Raw genomic sequence first — 21,081 nt, forward strand, 5'->3', positions numbered from 1 at the left:
CGTAGGAAATACAGGGGTGTTCGGAAAAGCATTGAATCACTCTTTATCCAACATCTTGGTCCATAAAGTACGTGATAATGCGGCGAACCAGGCAATCTGACTATAGGGCATTAACACTTTCACTTAGCCATGGGAGTTTTATGGTGGGGCTACGACATAGCCCCTGGTATGTATGCGGCGTATTATAATACGGTGCCTTAGATGTTTTGATCTAAAAAAAGATCCTTCGTGTAACACGGAGAATCGCTAAAGATTCGAATAAGTCGTCAAGTGGTTGACCAGCTCTCGCCGCATCATGACAGTCAGTTTTCGGCTTTCTCTACTAAGGTGCTCATCCGGTCAAAGCCAGGGCACAATCGCAGTAGTTCTCCCTTTACTACCCTAGCCGATAGACCGGAACGTAGGGTAGCAAGCACAGGAGCCGGGCAACCCAACTATTGACCAAAGACAATGATTTGGAGCTGATGCATATAAGGCCAAACTTGCGACGCCGAAGTACGCTATAGAGCTATTCGGGCTTTTACTGGTGACTCATTTTTCCCATACTGAGCCCCTGGCAGGTTATGCCGAGGTGCGTCTTGTAACACCGCCGTTACGGCCGTACTCATTGAAAAAAGAGTATAGAAGATTAATTCGGATGAAGTTTACTGGGAGTGGAGCAATAAGCCAATGATAAATTCATATATATAAAGAAGAGAAAACCACAATCCGGCTATTTGACGTGCTCGGGGTCGGGAACGGAGGAAAAAGGCATAGTACAGGCTCAAAAATAAAGAGTGCGGTCTACAAAAAGATGTTTTGGACCTCCTGTCGCACGTCTGCATCGCCCGTCCTCTGGGAGGGGAGTTCTTGACTGAAGTAACCCCTTAGGTGACTGTACGGATCTGAACTCTGACAGAGTCCGTTGTATATGCAGTCCTGTCGGTCACCTGTTTATAATAAAGGAAAATAAAGAAAATGGATAAAAAAGCGTTACGGGAATGTTCGCAGGGTTGTCCGTATTGTGCTTCCACCGATGCCCATGGTATCTTGAGCGCGTAGTGATGTACGCGTGGTGTGAAACCTGCCGTCATAGTGGGTGGGTGGCGGAAGCCGAACTGCTATTTCTGCTCCGGTAGTGGTCGAACGTCGGAAGGAAACTACTTCTGGCCCCTGTGTTCGGCTGGCGAGCCTTGTCGTCATCTTTATTGCTTGGTGGACTTCTCCCCTTGTATTCGGCATTAAGCTTGCCTGCCTGCTTGAAGACCCAACAGTTTCTGTTGGTATGATTAGCTGGCTTATCAGGGTGGCCGTGAATCTGACAAGGTCGGTCCAATATCCTGTCAAGGGCGGATGGTCCGTCCTGTTTGCCTTAAATGGCTTCTTCCGTTGGCCGGGTTTCGGATTGTGAAATCCGGCGTTGACCGCTGTGTCATGCAATCTTTCGTTGTTGATGCGACTGTTATGCTCATTTAGTCGTGGCTTGCCGTTGCCGTCTCGGATTTCGGAAGTGCCCGGGTCGCTGGCGTTGTTGCTTCTGCGAGTGAGCCAATTGTCTTCTCCCGCACAAAAGCGAGTCATTAGAGTGGTAAGGGCTGTCATGGATTTAGGTCCTTCCTGGCCGAGGTGACGTGCTGGCCATTCATCCCGGACGCTATGTTTGAAGGCCGCGAGGGCTTCCGCATCCGGACAGTCGACGATTTGGTTCTTTTTGACTAGGAACCTAGTCCAGAGTTCCCTGGCTGACTCGTCGGGTTGTTGGACAATATGACTTAAGTCATCGGCATCTGGTGGCCGGACATATGTTCCTTGGAAGTTGTCACGAAAGGCATCTTCCAAGTCTTCCCAGCTGCCAATAGAATTTTCTGGCAGACTGTTTAGCCAGTACCGTGCTGGCCCCTTAAGCTTGAGAGGCAAGTATTTAATGGCATGAAGGTCGTCTCCGCGAGCCAGGTGGATATGGAGGAGGTAATTCTCAATCCATACTGCTGGATCTGTTGTTCCATCGTATGATTCGATGTTGATGGGTTTAAACCCGTTTGGAAATTCATGCTCCATTACCTCGTTGGTGAAGCAAAGAGGGTGTGTGCTCCTCTATGTTGGGCCACACTGTGAAGCACCTCCGGCGGACTCCGCTTACGGTTTTCGGATCGAGCGTGCTCGGGTCTGTTGTGTCCGAATATATAACCGTTATTACTGGCCGGGGCATGTCTCCGCGATCTGTGTGTTGATTTTGTGTGTCCTGCTCTACCCTCTAGGTCTTGTTGGATGTCGCGAGTGTTCCCCCGAGCTTCTTTATTCTTGCTTCGACGGCCGGATGGGTTGGTATGGTGCTCTGCAGGGGCTGCTGCTTTGCCCGGACCGAACTGTGGTCGGCCTACCGGCTTATTCGATGGTGGTGTGGGCTCCAAAGCTTTACCATCTTGTTGAGGGAGCCGCCTACTGTTGCGGTGGCTTTTGTCTGGGACGCTAAGACTGTATTCTTCGGCGGCCAGGACTTCGGTCCATCTATCGTTGAGCGAATCTTGTCTTACTTGAAGCTGCAGCTGCTTCCTCCTTAGGCTCCTTGCAGTGGCTATGAGCCGGCGTTTAAAGCGCTCCTGTTCTAGAGGTTCCTCAGGCACGATGAATTTCTCGTTGCCGAGGCTCTCTTCTTCCTCCGAGAGTGGAAGATAATTACTATCCTCCGAGTCTCTGTAGGTGGCCTGTTCATTAGGGCTATCATGTCCGCTTTCCTGGTCCTCCTGTTCGGATCCTGTCTCAACAGGGTCTTTGTTGTCCGGAGTATTATCACCTCCGATGCTGGTATTGTTTTCTCTTGAGTGACGTAACTGAGAGTGGCGCCGGGGGCGCCGGTGTTTGGACTGTGTACCAGGAGGCTTATCCTTGACTGGATCCTCCTTGTCATCGTCGAGATCGTCGTTGGGTGTGTCTGCCATACACACGTCATACCAGGAAGTGGTCGCCCCGTGTCTAGCGAATAGTAAGCTCTGGCTTTGCCCCTCATCGTCATCCAGACTGTCGATGTCTTCGGTGCAGGGGTTAGGCGTGTTGGTTGGGTCTTCGGCGGTGGCTATGAAGTGGGTGGTGGGTGGGAAGCAAAATTCTCCATCATCCGCCGTAAGGTCGAACCGAACATAGTTCAGCGACGAGCCGTCTGCCAGGGATAGGTTTTTTAGTGAGTTTAGTAGGTCGCCCATGGGCGAGTGTTGGAAGATATCCGCGGCGCTAAACATGAAGATCGATAGCCAATCGAGTTCGGTATCCGCGGGCTCGCAGGGTTCGGAACTCAATACCGAAGACAAGTCCGGGGTTCCGTTGATGCCAGTATCGTACGAAGTGGAATCTGCATGCGGCTCCAACGCCTCCGAATTGGTAGCCCCCGTGATGGGGTTGAGTTTCCAATCTTCGGACGACTTGATCTGCTCCGGATCTAAGGCCAGAGTTGTTACAGGAGCTATCTCCTGGATGCGGCCCGATGACCGGTTTAAGCCATGTTCATCGGGGCGAAGGGGAGCGGTTGCCGCGGTCTCGAATCCGTCGAAGATCAAGTCTTCACGGATGTCTGCGACGTAGTTCAGGCTTCCGAATCTGACCTGATGGCCAGGGGCGTAGCTATCGATCTGCTCCAGATGGCCAAGCGAATTGGCCTGCAGTATGAAGCCACCGAATACAAAGATCTGTCCGGGGAGGAAGGTTTCTCCCTGGATCACGTCATCACTGACGATTGAAGGGGCCATCAAACCTTTCGTCGATGGCACAGTGGAACTCTCAATGAAAGCACCAATGTTGGTGTCAAAACCGGCGGATCTCAGGTAGGGGGTCCCGAACTGTGCGTCTAGGATCGATGGTAACAGGAGACGGGGGACACGATGTTTACCCAGGTTCGGGCCCTCTCTATGGAGGTAATACCCTACTTCCTGCTTGATTGATCTTGATGAATATGAGTGTTACAAAAGTTGATCTACCACGAGATCGTAATGGCTAAACCCTAGAAGTCTAGCCTATGAGCAGATGGTAATGAATCTGTCCTATCCGGACTATGCTCTCTGGTTTATATAGACACCAGAGAGATCTAGGGTTTACATGAGGTCGGTTACATAAGAGGGAATCTTCATAGTCAATCGCCTAGCTTGCCTTCTACGCCAAGTAGAGTCGAATCCGGACACGGGTATAGTCTTTAGTCTTCATGTCTTCATAGTCCATCAGTCCAGCCCAATGAGTAACAGGCCAGACGCCCGAGGACCCCTTAGTCCAGGACTCCCTCACCCGCCGCCTGGTGGGAGATCATTGTAGCCACACCGTGTCTCATCTGGTTAATGGCGCACGGGTCCCGAGGAAGGAACGGGTCGCCTTTTGGAAGCCGGCCTCCCTCAGATCCGACTGGTCAGGCTTCCGCCGTCTTCCGGGCTCTCGCTGCCTGGTAGGGCCCGCCGCCTGCAGGCTGTACCGACAGGCCATCGTGGGGGCAGGGCACCGCCTGACAGGAGTGACGTCAAGGGCGGAGTGGCAACAGTGCCGCACCGGGCAGAGATCTCCGCCTGTACGGAGCACTGTTGCCACGCCCGTCCCTGGATATGGGGGTGATGGACTACACTGTAGCCACACCCTGTCTTGTCTTCTTAACGGTGGCGCAGACTTTGAGGGCGCCGCGGGCCGACTACTAGGAGCCGGCCTCTCTGGAGGCCGCCTGCAAGGAGTCGGCCCGTCTTGGTGCCGCCTTCTGGAGCTTAGCCGCCTTCTGGCAGCCGGCCGCTTGGGCCAGCCGGCCATCAGAAGGCAGCGCTTCATCTTGATGTCCTGAGGGGCGCAGCCGGCCCCGATGTCTTGAAAGGTTCAGGGACTCGGGTTAAGCTACCCGTGGCCCATTACTCCGACATGCATATAACATCTACGCATAATCCTGGCTCAGATACCATTGTTGGGGAACGTAGTAACTTCAAAAAAAATTCCTACACACACGCAAGATCATGGTGATGCATAGCAACGAGAGGGGAGAGTGTTGTCCATGTACCCTCGTAGACCGAAAGCGGAAGCGTTAGCACAACGCGGTTGATGTAGTCGTACGTCTTCACGATCCGACCGATCAAGTACCAAACGTACGGCACCTCCGAGTTCAGCACACGTTTAGCTCGATGACGTACCGCGAACTCCGATCCAGCAGAGCTTCACGGGAGAGTTCCGTCAGCACGACGGCGTGATGACGGTGATGATGTTGCTACCGACGCAGGGCTTCGCCTAAGCACCGCTACGATATGACCGAGGTGGAATATGGTGGAGGGGGCACCGCACACGGCTGGGAGAGATCAACAGATCAACTTGTGTGTCTAGAGGTGCCCCCTGCCCCCGTATATAAAGGAGCAAGGGGGGAGAGGCGGCCGGCCAAGGAGGGCGCGCCAAGGGGGGAGTCCCACTCCCACCGGGAGTAGGACTCCTCCTTTCCTTGTTGGAGTAGGAGAAGGGAAGGAAGGGAGAGAGGAGGAGAAGGAAAAAGGGGGGCGCCGCCCCCCCTCCTTGTCCAATTCGGACTAGAGGGGGAGGGGCGCGCGGCTGCCCTAGCCGCCCCTCCTCTTCTCCCACTAAGGCCCATTAGGCCCAATATACTCCCCGGGGGTTCCGGTAACCCCCCGGTACTCCGGTAAATGTCCGAAACCTCCCGAAACACTTCCGGTGTCCGAACATAGTCATCCAATATATCGATCTTTATGTCTCGACCATTTAGAGACCCCTCGTCATGTCCGTGAGCATATCCGGGTCTCCGAACTACCTTCGGTACATCAAAACACAAAAACTCATAATACCGATCGTCACCAAACTTTAAGCGTGCGGACCCTACGGGTTCGAGAACTATGTAGACATGACCGAGACATGTCTCCGGCCATTAACCAATAGCAGAACCTGGATGCTCATATTGGCTCCCACATATTCTACGAAGATCTTTATCGGTCAAACCGCATAACAACATACGTTGTTCCCTTTGTCATCGGTATGTTACTTGCCCAAGATTCGATCGTCGGTATCTCAATACCTAGTTCAATCTCGTTACCAGCAAGTCTCTTTACTTGTTCAGTAATACATCATCCCGCAACTAACTCATTAGTTACAATTCTTGCAAGGCTTATAGTGATGTGTATTACTGAGTGGGCCCAGAGATACCTCTCCGAGAATTGGAGAGACAAATCCTAATCTCGATATACGCCAACTCAACAAGTACCTTTGGAGACACCTGTAGAGCACCTTTATAATCACCCATTTACATTGTGATGTTTGGTAGCACACAAATTGTTCCTCCGGTAAACGGGAGTTGCATAATCTCATAGTCATAGGAACATGTATAAGTCATGAAGAAAGCAATAGCAACATACTAAACGATCAAGTGCTAAGCTAACGGAATGGGTCAAGTCAATCACATCATTCTCCTAATGATGTGATCCCGTTAATCAAATGACAACTCTTGTCCATGGCTAGGAAACTCAACCATCTTTGATTAACGAGCTAGTAAAGTAGAGGCATACTAGTGACACTATGTTTGTCTATGTATTCACACATGTATTATGTTTCTGGTTAATACAATTCTAGCATGAATAATAAACATTTATCATGATATGAGGAAATAAATAATAACTTTATTATTGCCTCTAGGGCACATTTCCTTCAATAGGCCCTCCTGGGACACAGGCTGGGGCCGTGTGCGATCGGGCGAGGCATCGAAACCCAATCATTTCCGTAGGTATGTACATCCCACACGGTGAATCCCAGAAAAACATTTCCGTAGGTATGTACATCCCACATAGTGAATCCCAGAAAAACATTTCCGTAGGTATGTATATCACACATAGTCAATCCAAGGAATACGTTTCTGTTCTTATGTACATCCCACATAGTCAATCCTGGGAAAATGTTTCTGTTCGTATGTATATCACACACAGTCAATCCAAGGAATATGTTTCTGTTCTTATGTACATCCCATACAGTCAATCCAGGGAAAACATTTCCGTTTGTATGTACATCCCACACAGTTTTATGTCTACGCTTGTGTGCGAAAGGTGTAACTATCACACACACTCTGCCTTGGTTAACTGTTTTCTTTTATCAACTACATCACACACGATTTGATGAAGAAAACTGTGTGGCATTGGGCTATCCATCACAAGCGCTTTTACTGCTAGAACCGTTTGCAAAGTTCCATGACACATTTAGCAGGTTTATTAGTTTACAATTAATAATTCCAGTATTACTCAAATTCACATTTCATATCGAACAGCTGTTTGCCAATTTCATATCAGACACATAAATATATTATAACATCACAGTACGATAGCTACATGAAAACAACACAGTACAACATATAGATTGTTCAACTTCATAAGAACAATATTAGAACAATATATTTATTTCCCTAATCGAGATCATCCAGGCTCGTCTTATCCACCTCTGTTTTCAGTTCAGTAAGAACCTGTTTTGCACGGGCCAACTAGGAAAGTGCCTCCTCCAACACCATCTTAGCAAAGTCTGATTTAAAAAATCAAGCTCATTCTCCACCTTCAACTTTTTATCCCGCATCTTCAAATATTCTTCAGCGTTGACAACAGTTTCTCTAAGCCTACGTCTGTTCTCTTTCTCACACATGCTCCAGAGCTTCGCTAGGCACATCTTCAAAGACTGTGGCCACTCTTGATCAACCCACTCCAAGTAAGAACACTTCCGTTCATCCTATAATATTTAAAACTAGATCAATAACAATTATAGGGGGAATGGGTTTATAGAAACATAGAAAATCACCAATGCTTATTTTGAAAAACTGAAGAAACATGTTAATTGTGACATATCTTCTCAAAAAGATCAATGTGCAAATGAATTAATTGCTACTGACACAACAACCAAATTCTGGAACATCAGAAGCTATAATTAAATATAACAACGCTGCAAGTTCTTACTCATGTACAATAAATAACAAAGTGAACATTTTATGAGGAAGGTAAATATAACTGCAACAGCATAGCGACTCTGTTTGGATGACAGCAAATTGATACTAACAGGTGTGTACATGCACAAATTTAGTAACATAGAACTAATAGCACTAAGGCCGTCCACTATATATGCCAAAACTGGAGTAAAGACAACTGTTGCTACATCTCGCACCGGTGCCCTGCACTGGCGAGCTGATGCAGCGGAAAAAAATCAGGGACCCGGACTCTGGAGCACGTAGTTGCTCCGATGCCCAGTTCCGTCGTGCCATAAAGATTTAGTATTTTACTGCTTGGCTGCTCGGATGTGTGGACCAAAGTTGGCTCTACAAACTACTGAAGCGGTGCCAAATAATTTTCTAATGGCACCGCTGATGAGATGGTAACAATTTAAGATACTAGGTACAAACTGTTACACTGTCTTAGGATGTGTTTGGTTGAAGGCGTGGTATGAATGGGTTGGGACCGTGACAGTGTCTGAATCACATCTAACAAATGATTTGTAACAACAAAAGAGGGTCTAACCTTCTCTGCACATGCCAGAAACTTCCTCCCACTGTCCACAGATTCAAACGCAACTAGCTTCACGCATGGAGATTAATGGTGACAACGAGCAGATAGATCTTCAGCCACCCCGCTCCATTCGTTGCCACTGATGGTCCTAGGGAGATACAAGAGGAAGAAATGACTCAAATCGACTGCCGGGTAAAAATCCTTCATTCCAAGTCATAGCCTGAGAGAGAGAAGAGAGGCATACCCGGGTGGTGAAGGAGTCATCGCCAGAGGAGGAACCGCTAGAGAGGTCTTTGAAGAAGACCATGGCGACCCCGGCGGTAGGATGCGAGATGGCGAGAGCGAGGAAGCGGCTATAGCTTAGGAAGGAAGGAAGGAAGGAGGAAACAGGGGAAATCTGACTTGTGGCCGGGGAGAAAAGGGGGTGGGGAAGGGGGGAGGGGGCGGGGGTAGATATTTTGGCGGTAGGCCAAACTTTTGGAAATGTGGAGGGAAACTTTCACACGCGGTGCCGCCAGACCATTCACTTTGAACGATTGTGTGCATCACAAACGATTCTTCTGCTTTACGCGCATGGGATGAGTTTGATAATTCAAATTTTGGTGGAAATTTCCTGAGGTACGTCATTGCATAATTTTACATCACTTGCTAATTTGGGCACACAAAAGAGCGTACAGCAGACAGACCACACTTACTGAATCGAGCAATTTTAGTAATTTAACAGAGCCAGTTGACCTAAACATTGCTCTAACAAAAGACCATCATTAAAAACAAAGCCTAAGTATGCATAATTTTAACAAATCTGCTGCCGCGCCGGCCTATGCACCGCCGGTGTGAGATGAGACGTCGATGACTTGTCCTGGCGACATGCCGCCATTGGTGGACTCGGCGTCCCCCCTACTGAAGTCGACCGCGTCCTCGTCCTCGTCCTCGGCACCGCCCTCAAGGTTGTAGCACTCGTAGTAGTGGCTGCGACAGAGCTCACGTTGGTACTCCACTGCCGATTCCTCGATGGACAGACTCTTCTCTACCTCGACCTCGGCCATGCGCAACTCCTCCTCCCGGTGCTCCTCGATCTCCGCCGCCTCCTGCATCTCCAGCTCCCGCTCGGCGACCTCATGAGGAAGCAGGTGCTCCATGGCCGCCGCCGCCTTTTCAGACGTGGGTGGCCTGGAATATCTTGGCGTGGATGGCCTCGACCCGGGCCAGGGCGACATCGGCGGCACGGACGGCAGCTCGAGCGCTCTCAGCGTTTGCAGCCACCGTCGCAGCAACTGCTGCAGCCGTCTCGGGGAGGGGGGCGCCGCCACCGTACGGGCCTTCACGAAGCGTTTCCATGGCGTCATCTTTGCAAGAAGGGGTGCGGGAATGGGGATCGGGATTCGTGGATTCGGGGGTTGCCGGCACTGGAGCAGACGAGCCGACGAAGCTTAAGGAGGGAGACTTAAATAGACCCAGATATTTTTGTCGCAAACGGTTCGTAGAAAACAAATGTGTGCGATGTTGTAGATATTTTTTATTAGCTGTGAAAGATGAATTTGGAATAAAGTGGCAACAGATGCTGTTTTAAATGTATGAGAAATTTTTTAGTACTAATACAACTGTCATGTCAAATTTTGGAAAATTTCAGGGGTCCTTTGACCTTGTAAGACATTTAAGTGATTTTTAGCCATTTAATGACTGTAATTGAAATTTCAACTACACGTACATGCAACAGCTAACCATAACGGTTTGAAAACACATATTTGTGTACTTGTGTGCGATTTAATTCCATGTTTGTAAATTGGAAGGAATTTTCAAAAATATTGGTCTAATGGCTAAGACACAATTAAGCATGGAGTGACATGGCATTTTAATTCCAAAAAATAAAAAAATATCAGAAAAACATGAAACCTTGGTTGATGTAATGTCATGCCACCAAAATGATGTGGTAAAAAAAATTGGCATGTTTGACGAAAGTTTGGACACACACCCCTCACAAACCGGAGCAACTCAATAGAAGGCTCGTGGTTCCGAGTGGGAACAATGCATGTTTGATCACGAGCGGGAGATAGTTTCCTCTTACGGCCTTTAATTTTTTTCTACGTTTAACGTGCACTATTACAACTATAATGTGAAATTTTGGAAAATTCTAGGGGTCATTTGACCTTTTGAAGACATTTAAGTGATTTTCTAGCCATTTAATGACCGTAATTCAAATTTGAACTACATCTACATGCAACGGCTACCATAACGGTTTGAAAAATCATATTTGTGTACTTGTGTGCATGTTAACTCCATGTGCAGTAAATTAGAAGGAATTTTCAAACATATTTGTCTCACGACATGGACACATCATATGTATGCATGGAGTGACGTGGCATTTTAATTCCAAAAAATTAAAAAAAATCAGAAACACATGAAACCTTGGTTGATGTAATGTCATGCCACCAAGATGACGTGGTAAAAAATTGGCATGTTTGACGAAACTTTGGACACACACCCCTCACAAACCGGAGCAACTCGCTAGAAGGCTCGTGGTTCCGAGAGGGAACAATGCATATTTGATGATGAGCGGGAGATAGCTTCCTCTTGCGGCCTTTAATTTTTCTCTACGTTTAACATATACTATTACAACTGTAATGTGAAATTTTGGAAAATTCTAGGGGTCATTTGACGTTTTAAAGACATTTAAGTTATTTTCTAGCCATTTAATGACCGTAATTCAAATTTGAACTACATCTACATGCAACAGCTAACCATAACAATTTGAAAAATCATATTTGTGTACTTGTGTGCGACTTAATTCAATGTGTAGTAAGGAATTTTCAAACATATTTGTTTCATGACATGGACACATCATATGTATGCATTGAGTGCCATCGCCTTTTAATTCGAAAATTTTAAAAAAATATCAGAAACACATGAAACCTTGGTTGATGTAATGTCATGCCACCAAGATGATGTGGTAAAAAATTGGCATGTTTGACGAAACTTTGGACACACCCCTCACAAACCGGAGCAACTCACTAGAAGGCTCGTGGTTCCGAGAGGGAACAATGCATGTTTGATGACGAGCAGGAGATAGCTTCCTCTTATGGCCTTTCATTTTTTTCTACGTTTAACGTGCACTATTACAACTGTAATGTGAAATTTTGGAAAATTCTAGGGGTCATTTGACCTTCTAAAGACATTTAAGTGATTTTCTAGCCATTTAATGACCGTAATTCAAATTTGAACTACATCTACATGCAACGGCTAACCATAACGGTTTGAAAAATCATATTTGTGTACTTGTGTGCGAGTTAATTCCATGTGCAGTAAATTAGAAGGAATTTTCAAACATATTTGTCTCACGACATGGACACATGCATATGTATGCATGGAGTGACATGGCATTTTAATTCCAAAAAATATCAGAAACACATGAAACCTTGGTTGATGTAATGTCATGACACCAAGATGATGTGGTAAAACAATTGGCATGTTTGACGAAACTTTGGACACACACCCCTCACAAACCGGAGCAACTCACTAGAAGGCTCGTGGTTCCGAGTGGGAACAATGCATGTTTGATCACGAGCGGGAGATAGCTTCCTCTTACGGCCTTTAATTTTTTTCTACGTTTAACATGCACTATTACAACTGTAATGTGAAATTTTGGAAAATCTAGGGGTCATTTGACCTTTTGAAGACATTTAAGTGATTTTCTAGCCATTTAATGACCGTAATTCAAATTTGAACTACATCTACATGCAACGGCTAACCATAACGGTTTGAAAAATCATATATGTGTACTTGTGTGCGAGTTAATTCCATGTGCAGTAAATTAGAAGGAATTTTCAAACATATTTGTCTCACGACATGGACACATCATATGTATGCATGGAGTGATGTGGCATTTTAATTCCAAAAATTTAAAAAAAATCAGAAACACTTGAAACCTTGGTTGATGTAATGTCATGCCACCAAGATGATGTGGTAAAAAAATTGGCATGTTTGACGAAACTTTGGACACACACCCCTCACAAACCGGAGCAACTCGCTAGAAGGCTCGTGGTTCCGAGAGGGAACAATGCATATTTGATGACGAGCGGGAGATAGCTTCCTCTTACGGCCTTTAATTTTTTTCTACGTTTAACGTGCACTATTACAATTGTAATGTGAAATTTTGTAAAATTCTAGGGGTCATTTGACCTTCTAAAGACATTTAAGTGATTTTCTAGCCATTTAATGACCGTAATTCAAATTTGAACTACATCTACATGCAACGGCTAACCATAACAACTTGAAAAATCATATTTGTGTACTTGTGTGTGACTTAATTCAATGTGTAGTAAGGAATTTTCAAACATATTTGTTTCATGACATGGACACATCATATGTATGCATTGAGTGACATGGCCTTTTAATTCGAAAATTTTAAAAAAATATCAGAAACACATGAAACCTTGGTTGATGTAATGTCATGCCACCAAGATGATGTGGTAAAAAAATTGGCATGTTTGACGAAACTTTGGACACACCCCTCACAAACCGGAGCAACTCACTAGAAGGCTCGTGGTTCCGAGAGGGAACAATGCATGTTTGATGACGAGCAGGAGATAGCTTCCTCTTATGGCCTTTCATTTTTTTTCTACGTTTAACGTGCACTATTACAACTGTAATGTGAAATTTTGGAAAATTCTAGGGGTCATTTGACCTTCTAAACACATGTATGTGATTTTCTAGCCATTTAATGACCGTAATTCAAATTTGAACTACATCTACATGCAACGGCTAACCATAACGGTTTGAAAAATCATATATGTGTACTTGTGTGCGAGTTAATTCCAAGTGCAGTAAATTAGAAGGAATTTTCAAACATATTTGTCTCACGACATGGACACATCATATGTATGCATGGAGTGATGTGGCATTTTAATTCCAAAAATTTAAAAAAATCAGAAACACTTGAAACCTTGGTTGATGTAATGTCATGCCACCAAGATGATGTGGTAAAAAAATTGGCATGTTTGACGAAACTTTGGACACACACCCCTCACATACCGGAGCAACTCGCTAGAAGGCTCGTGGTTCCGAGAGGGAACAATGCATATTTGATGACGAGCGGGAGATAGCTTCCTCTTACGGCCTTTAATTTTTTTCTACGTTTAACGTGCACTATTACAATTGTAATGTGAAACTTTGGAAAATTCTAGGGGTCATTTGACCTTCTAAAGACATTTAAGTGATTTTCTAGCCATTTAATGACCGTAATTCAAATTTGAACTACATCTACATGCAACGGCTAACCATAACAACTTGAAAAATCATATTTGTGTACTTGTGTGTGACTTAATTCAATGTGTAGTAAGGAATTTTCAAACATATTTGTTTCATGACATGGACACATCATATGTATGCATTGAGTGACATGGCCTTTTAATTCGAAAATTTTAAAAAAATGTCAGAAACACATGAAACCTTGGTTGATGTAATGTCATGCCACCAAGATGATGTGGTAAAAAAATTGGCATGTTTGACGAAACTTTGGACACACCCCTCACAAACCGGAGCAACTCACTAGAAGGCTCGTGGTTCCGAGAGGGAACAATGCATGTTTGATGACGAGCAAGAGATAGCTTCCTCTTATGGCCTTTCATTTTTTTTCTACGTTTAACGTGCACTATTACAACTGTAATGTGAAATTTTGGAAAATTCTAGGGGTCATTTGACCTTCTAAAGACATTTATGTGATTTTCTAGCCATTTAATGACCGTAATTCAAATTTGAACTACATCTACATGCAACGACTAACCATAACGGTTTGAAAAATCATATTTGTGTACTTGTGTGCGAGTTAATTCCATGTGCAGTAAATTAGAAGGAATTTTCAAACATATTTGTCTCACGACATGGACACATCATATGTATGCATGGAGTGATGTGGCATTTAAATTCCAAAAAATTAAAAAAATCAGAAACACATGAATCCTTGGTTGATGTAATGTCATGCCACCAAGATGATGTGGTAAAAAAATTGGCATGTTTGACGAAACATTGGACACAACCCCTCACAAACCGGAGCAACTCACTAGAAGGCTCGTGGTTCCGAGAGGGAACAATGCATGTTTGATGACGAGCGGGAGATAGCTTCCTCTTGCGGCCTTTAATTTTTTTCTACGTTTAACGTATACTATTACAACTGTAATGTGAAATTTTGGAAAATTCTAGGGGTCATTTGACTTTTTAAAGACATTTAAGTGATTTTCTAGCCATGTAATGACCGTAATTCAAATTTGAACTACATCTACATGCAACGGCTAACCATAATAGTTTGAAAAATCATATTTGTGTACTTGTGTGCGAGTTAATTCAATGTGCAGTATGGAATTTTCAAACATATTTGTCTCATGACATGAACACATTATATGTATGCATTGAGTGACATGGCCTTTTAATTCGAAAATTTTAAAAAAATATCAGAAACACATGAAACCTTGGTTGATGTAATGTCATGCCACCAAGATGATGTGGTAAAAAAATTGGCATGTTTGACGAAACTTTGGACACACCCCTCACAAACCGGAGCAACTCACTAGAAGGCTCGTGGTTCCAAGAGGGAACAATGCATGTTTGATGACGAGCGGGAGATAGCTTCCTCTTATGGCCTTTCATTTTTTTTTGTACGTTTAACGTGCACTATTACAACTGTAATGTGAAATTTTGGAAAATTCTAGGGGTCATTTGACCTTCTAAAGACATTTAAGTGATTTTCTAGCCATTTAATGACCGTAATTCAAATTTGAACTACATCTACATGCAACGGCTAACCATAACGGTTTGAAAAATCATATTTGTGTACTTGTGTGCGAGTTAATTCCATGTGTAGTAAATTAGAAGGAATTTTCAAACATATTTGTCTCACGACATCGACACATGCATATGTATGCATGGAGTGACATGGCATTTTAATTCCAAAAAATATCAGAAACACATGAAACCTTGGTTGATGTAATGTCATGCCACCAAGATGATGTGGTAAAACAATTGGCATGTTTGACGAAACTTTGGACACACACCCCTCACAAACCGGAGCAACTCACTAGAAGGCTCGTGGTTCCGAGTGGGAACAATGCATGTTTGATCACGAGCGGGAGATAGTTTCCTCTTACGGCCTTTAATTTTTTTCTACGTTTAACATGCACTATTACAACTATAATGTGAAATTTTGGAAAATCTAGGGGTCGTTTGACCTTTTGAAGACATTTAAGTGATTTTCTAGCCATTTAATGACCGTAATTCAAATTTGAACTACATCTACATGCAACGGCTAACCATAACGGTTTGAAAAATCATATTTGTGTACTTGTGTGCGAGTTAATTCCATGTGCAGTAAATTAGAAGGAATTTTCAAACATATTTGTCTCACGACATGGACACATCATATGTATGCATGGAGTGACGTGGCATTTTAATTCCAAAAAATTAAAAAAAAATCAGAAACACATGAAACCTTGGTTGATGTAATGTCATCCCACCAAGATGATGTGGTAAAAAAATTGGCATGTTTGACGAAACTTTGGACACACACCCCTCACAAACCGGAGCAACTCGCTAGAAGGCTCGTGGTTCCAAGAGGGAACAATGCATATTTGATGACGAGCGGGAGATAGCTTCCTCTTGCGGCCTTTAATTTTTCTCTACGTTTAACGTATACTATTACAACTGTAATGTGAAATTTTGGACAATTCTAGGGGTCATTTGACGTTTTAAAGACATTTAAGTGATTTTCTAGCCATTTAATGACCGTAATTCAAATTTGAACTACATCTACATGCAACGGCTAACCATAACAACTTGAAAAATCATATTTGTGTACTTGTGTGTGACTTAATTCAATGTGTAGTAAGGAATTTTCAAACATATTTGTTTCATGACATGGACACATCATATGTATGCATTGAGTGACATGGCCTTTTAATTCGAAAATTTTAAAAAAAATATCAGAAACACATGAAACCTTGGTTGATGTAATGTCATGCCACCAAGATGATGTGGTAAAAAAATTTGGCATGTTTGACGAAACTTTGGACACACCCCTCACAAACCGGAGCAACTCACTAGAAGGCTCGTGGTTCCGAGAGGGAACAATGCTTGTTTGATGACGAGCAGGAGATAGCTTCCTCTTATGGCCTTTCATTTTTTTTCTACGTTTAACGTGCACTATTACAACTGTAATGTGAAATTTTGGAAAATTCTAGGGGTCATTTGACCTTCTAAAGACATTTAAGTGATTTTCTAGCCATTTAATGACCGTAATTCAAATTTGAACTACATCTACATGCAATGGCTAACCATAACAGTTTGAAAAATCATATTTGTGTACTTGTGTGCGAGTTAATTCAATGTGCAGTAAGGAATTTTCAAACATATTTGTCTCATGACATGGACACATCATATGTATGCATTGAGTGACATGGCATTTTAATTCCAAAAATTTAAAAAAATATCAGAAACACATGAAACCTTGGTTGATGTAATGTCATGCCACCAAGATGATGTGTTAAAAAAATTGGCATGTTTGACGAAACTTTGGACACACACCCCTCACAAACCGGAGCAACTCACTAGAAGGCTCGTGGTTCCGAGAGGGAACAATGCATGTTTGATGACGAGCGGGAGATAGCTTCCTCTTACGGCCTTTAAATTTTTTCTACGTTTAACATGTACTATTGCAACTGTAATGTGAAATTTTGGAAAATTCTAGGGGTCATTTGACCTGTTAAAGACACTTAACTGATTTTGTAGCCATTTAATGACCGTAATTCAAATTTGAACTACATCTACATGCAACGGCTAACGATAATGGTTTGAAAAATCATATTTGTGTACTTGTGTGCGAGTTCATTCCATGTGTAGTAAATTAGAAGGAATTTTCAAACATATTTGTCTCACGACATGGACACATCATATGTATGCTTGGAATGACATGGCATTTGAATTCCAAAAAATTAAAAAAATATCAGAAACACATGAAACCTTGGTTGATGGAATGTCATGCCACCAAGATGATGTGGTAAAAACATTGGCATGTTTGACGAAACTTTGGACACACACCCCTCACAAACCGGAGCAACTCACTAGAAGGCTCGTGGTTCCGTGAAGGAACAATGCATGTTTGATGACGAGCGGGAGATAGCTTCCTCTTATGGCCTTTATTTTTTTCTACATTTAACGTGTACTATTACAACTGTAATGTGAAATTTTGGAACATTCTACGGGTCATTTGACCTTTTAAAGTCATTTAAGTGATTTTTAGCCATTTAATGACCATAATTCAAATTTGAACTACATCTACATGCAACGGCTAACCATAACGGTTTGAAAAATCATATTTGTGTACTTGTGTGCGAGTTAATTCCATGTGAAGTAAATTAGAAGGAATTTTCAAACACATTGGTCTCACGGCATGGGCACATCATATGTATGCATGGAGTGACATGGCATTTTAATTCCAAAAAATTTAAAAAATATCAGAAACACATGAAACCTTGGTGGATGTAATGTCATGCCACCAAGATGATGTGGTAAAACAATTGGCATGTTTAACCAAAGTTTGGACACACACCCCTCACAAACCGAAGCAACTCACTAGAAGGCGCGTGGTTCCGAGAGGGAACAATGCATGTTTGATGACGAACGGAAGATAATTTGCTCTTACGGCCTTCACTTTTTTTCTATGTTTAACGTCACTAATACAACTGTAATGTGAAATTTCAGAAAATTCTAGGGGTCATTTGACCTTTTAAAGACATTTAAGTGATTTTCTAGCCATTTAATGATCGTAATTCAAATGTGAACTACATCTACATGCAACGATTAACCATAAAGGTTTGAAAAATCATATTTGTGTACTTGTGTGCGAGTTAGTTCCATGTGCAGTAAATTAGAAGAAATTTTCAAAGATATTTGTCTCACGACATGGACACATGCATATGTATGCATGAAGTGACATGGCATTTTAATTCCAAAATATAAAAAAAATCAGAAATACATGAAACCTTGGTTGATGTAATGTCATGCCACCAAGATGATGTGGTCAAAAAAATTGGCATGTTTGACGAAAGTTTGGACACACACACCTCACAAACGTGAGCACCTCACTAGCAGGCTCGTGGTTCCGAGAGGGAACATTGCATGTTTGATGGCGAACGGGAGATAACTTCCTCTTACGGCCTTCAATTATTTTTTTACATTTAACGTGCCCTACTACAACTGTAATGTGAAATTTTGGAAAATTCTAGGGGTCATTTGACCTTTTAAAGACATTTAAGTGATTTTCTAGCCATTTAATGACCGTAATTCAAATTTGAACTACATCTACATGCAACGGCTAACCATAACGGTTTGAAAAATCATATTTGTGTACTTGTGTGTGTGTGTTAATTCCATGTGCAGTAAATTAGAAGGAATTTTCGAACATGTTTGTCTCACGACATGGACACATGCATATGTATGCATGGAGTGACATGGCATTTTAATTCCAAAAAATTAAACAAAAAATCAGAAACACATGAAACCTTGGTTGATGTAATGTCATGCCACCAAGATGATGTGGTAAAAAAATTGGCATGTTTGACGAAAGTTTAGACACACACCCCTCACAAACCGGAGCAACTCACTAGAAGGCTCATGGTTCCGAGAGGGAACAATGCATGTTTATGACGAACGGGAGATAGCTTCCTCTTGCGGCCTTCAAAATTTGTTCTACGTTTAACGTGCACTACTACAACTGTACTGTGAAAATTTGGAAAATTCTAGCGGTCATTTGACATTTTAAAGACTTTTAAATGATTTTCTAACCATTTAATGACCGTAATTCAAATTTGAACTACATTTACAGGCAACGCCTAACCATAACGGTTTGAAAAATCATATTTGTGTACTTGTGTGCGAGTTAATTCCATGTGCAGTAAATTAGAAGGAATTTTCAAACATATTGGTCTCACGGCATGGGCACATGCATGGAGTGCCATGGCATTTTAATTCCAAAAAATTAAAAAATGGTAAAAGAACATGAAACCTTGCTTGATTTAATGTCATGCCGCCAAGATGATGTGGTAAAAAAATTGGCCCGTTTGACGAAAGTTTGGACACAGACCCCTCACAAACCGGAGCAACTCACTAGAAGGTTTGTGGTTCCGAGAGGGAACAATGCATGTTTGATGACGAACGGGAGATAACTTCCTCTTACGGCCTTCAATTTGTTTCTACGTTTAACATGCACTAATACAACTGTCATGTGAAAATTTGGAAAATTTCAGGGGTCATTTGACCTTTTAAAGATATTTAAGTGATTTTCTAGCCATTTAATGACCGCAATTCAAATTTGAACTACATGTACATGCAATGCCTAACCATAACGGTTTGAAAAATCATATTTTTGTGTACTTGTGTGCGAGTTATAAAATCATCAGACGATGTAAATATCTGGTGTTCAAAAAAGAAAATGTGAAGATCTGGCAAGACAACTGGCCCCCACACGATTGGTACTCTATCTCGCGGCTCGAGGTTTGGTGGGTGAGTGGCGGGGATCATTAATCGGACACGTTTATGTATTGGAAACCGTCAGGTACTATGTTCACACATAGATTTTGCTGCGGGAATCGTGTGTAATTCAAACTACAGTACTTCTAAATTCCGGCGACCGACGTGTGTACTGTCCTTGTCGATCTAGATTCTGGCCGCCAATAAATACTACCTTGCTAACGTCGTCCCGCCTGCATTCTCATCTACATCCTCCCCTCGCTCGCCCTCTCTCTCTCTCTCTCTCTCTCTCTCTCTCTCTCTCTCTCGAATCTCTGCCATGGCGCCGCCGGTCTGCCCACGTGCCGATGAGGAGTCGCCACCCCCCGAGGACGCTCACTCGGATAGCAATGACGAGGACCCCTACGCGCCGCTGGACGAGGTTGCACCGGACCCCTCAACTTTGGATTGGTTTTGGGGCCAGTACAATCTTTGTCTGTGGAAGTCGCTGCCGCCTGCTGAGAAAGCCAGGCAACTGGCGTTCAAGAAGGAGATGGCGGAGGAGGAAGCCTGGTACCAGGCGACATGTGAAGCCCGTGATGCCGCCTGGAAAAGGGAGGCGGCAGAGCTTTGGGGGCGGGCGCGTCGTCGTGCCGAGGAGGTGTACGAAGACGGGTACTTCACGAGGAAGGTCATAGGCGCTGGGCGCCTCGTTGCTGCATGGAGGTGGGCCGATAAGCTCCAGCGTGCCACCGACGAGGAGCTCCGGTGGGCGCCCAACAAAATAGCAAGATTGCTGGCGCGCGTCCGCCAGCAAGAGGCAGATCGGTACGTCAAGCGCTGCGAGGCGGAGGAGGCGGGGTACTACCTCCGCACTGGAAAGATGCCGCGCACCAGGGAGCTGCTGGCGAAGGGCTGTCGGGGCTACCGGAATACTGGCCTCAGGAGGGATTATTAGTTTTAGTATTGTTCGTTTTTAATTTTATGCATTGTACCTAGTAGTTAAGTATCATCACGTATATGTGATGATATTATATATATATATATATATATATTTTTTGTGATGAACTAATGAACAATTAATCTATATATATATTATGAATTCCATTTTCTATCTGTTTTTGTATACTAA

At 43.6% G+C, this 21,081-nt stretch overlaps 1 pseudogene; it reads right to left on the bottom strand.

The window, feature by feature from the left end:
- Positions 1–866: 866 nt before the first annotated feature.
- Positions 867–21,081, bottom strand: part of LOC123076331 (uncharacterized) — a 98,611-nt pseudogene continuing 78,396 nt past the window's right edge.

This window comes from Triticum aestivum, chromosome 3D (genome assembly GCF_018294505.1).
Source record: "Triticum aestivum cultivar Chinese Spring chromosome 3D, IWGSC CS RefSeq v2.1, whole genome shotgun sequence".
Lineage (NCBI taxonomy): Eukaryota > Viridiplantae > Streptophyta > Magnoliopsida > Poales > Poaceae > Triticum > Triticum aestivum.